Here is a 1855-nt window from a genome sequence, read left to right on the forward strand (position 1 = left end):
TGATTGGGTGTGACTGAGATGATGAACTCACTCTCACACAGTTTCTGTGCTTCAGTGGACTGACGACAATCGCATCTGACAGACTCTAACCATGATGTTGGGCCAACAAAGCCTTCCACTCCATTACCTTCATGAGCGAACACTCGCTGAACAGACACTTGAACTTCCCTGCGCTGCAGAGACACAAGCAGCCGATCTGTCCGTATTCTTCACCCTTGAGGATCTCTTCCTTTCTCTTGCATTGAGAACTATAAATATTCATACTATTCATAATTAAAGGGGTCATGAACTGAGAAACCAAAAGTCCCTTGATCTTTTGACATATAAGTACTAAGTCTAAAAACAGCTTATATTGAAGGCTGTCTGCCAAACGACAGCTTGTGGAATGTTCTACTCTATGATGTCATAGTGTGGATAAACCCCGCCCCCGCAGAAGATCAACACCTGCTTCTACATTAAGCCAGGCATACACTGTGCGATTTTCGTCCGATTTTGAGCCCAATTTTGGCTCGTGCAACTCTTTTTTTGAGTCTGGCCTAATTTCAGCTTCGTCGTTTGTGGTGCAGTGTACAGGGGAAACGAGAAGCGATAAGTCTCTCCCGACAGGCACTTGGACGGTCGGATGTGTGTGCTGCAACCAGATTTCACAATCGGTTAGGATTTTAAAACTCCTGTAGTGTGAGCCCGGCTTAAAAGACGATGCTGTGCGACTATATTGGATCTGACAGTAATGTCGCAACACAAGTGTTAGTAACTGTTTTCATTACGTGATCACTATTGCTTCGTTTCTTACAGATTGTTTGATATGTATGGAGTTATTTATGCGCTTTTAACCTAAATCACAGCAGCGTTCATCTGTGAGGAATGTAGGCTGTCAATCATACACAACTGTTAGCCAATCACAGCAGTGGGCGTTTACTTCCGAGTCTACAATCAGCCACGCCTACTCAAACAGAGCGCTCTGATGAGGGGGTCAAAACAGAACAGAAAATAGCCTATTACTTCTAAATTATGATGTTTTATGATGTAAATAACATTATAAGTGGACCTCAGAGAACAGTACAAAATAAAAAACAAAGGCATGACACCTTTAAGTCCTGTAGCTGATGAGTCTGAATGATGAATTGTTTTCACCCCCTTACAATTTAATACTGTGAAAAAAAACTATTGTAACACGTAATTCAACAATAAACTCAACATTAAATCATGGATTAAAAATCAAACATTATTATTAAAAGTCTGGTATGACAATTGTTTTTTAACCTAAAAACTACTTATCATATACTTCTATAAATAACATACAAATAACATTCATAACACTTTGGTTTTCTGAAAATAATAATACGTATGCCATATTATGATTGTTGGTTATTTTGAGTTGCCATGGTAATTTGACGTGTTTTGTTTGTTGTGGACACGGACGCGCCGTGGTTTCTCTCCACAGATTTGACATCCTGAACACTCTTCTTGTTCTTCAAACACACAGAGGCCTGCGCTGATGTGCGAGTGACGTCTCCGGTTCCTGTGGCTGATCTGATCTGATCTCCTTCCTTTTTCAAGCTCCTGGTTCGTGCAGGATCAGCGTTTAGATGCGTCTTGCTCAAGCCGTTTCCTCTCAGGACTGCAGACAGTGTTCATCCTGAAAAACTCTCTCCATTCAGGCCAAAGAGCGTCCGCCATGAAACACAGGCGACTGACAAACGCAGTTAGAGTAAACGAAGTGTGCTGGAGTAGGTCTGTGGGTGAGATGATGGACAGAAAGACACTGAGATCCGTCAAAGACTGGATAACGCTGTCTCAGACAGACAGACAGACAGACAGACAGTCAGACAGACAGACAGACAGACAGTCAGAC

At 42.0% G+C, this 1855-nt stretch overlaps 1 protein-coding gene across 1 annotated transcript in view; it reads right to left on the bottom strand.

Moving 5' to 3' along the window:
- Nucleotides 1–1355: 1355 nt before the first annotated feature.
- Nucleotides 1356–1855, bottom strand: part of LOC107729942 (ankyrin repeat and SAM domain-containing protein 6-like) — a 27006-nt gene continuing 26506 nt past the window's right edge. Inside the window, exon 16 of the mRNA XM_016540679.1 lies at nucleotides 1356–1736. The gene's annotated coding sequence lies outside the window, so the exon portion shown is untranslated. The remainder of the gene's footprint in view (nucleotides 1737–1855) is intronic.

The sequence above is a fragment of the Sinocyclocheilus rhinocerous genome, unplaced genomic scaffold (assembly GCF_001515625.1).
Source record: "Sinocyclocheilus rhinocerous isolate Xijiao unplaced genomic scaffold, SAMN03320098_v1.1 scaffold2835, whole genome shotgun sequence".
NCBI classification, from domain to species: domain Eukaryota; kingdom Metazoa; phylum Chordata; class Actinopteri; order Cypriniformes; family Cyprinidae; genus Sinocyclocheilus; species Sinocyclocheilus rhinocerous.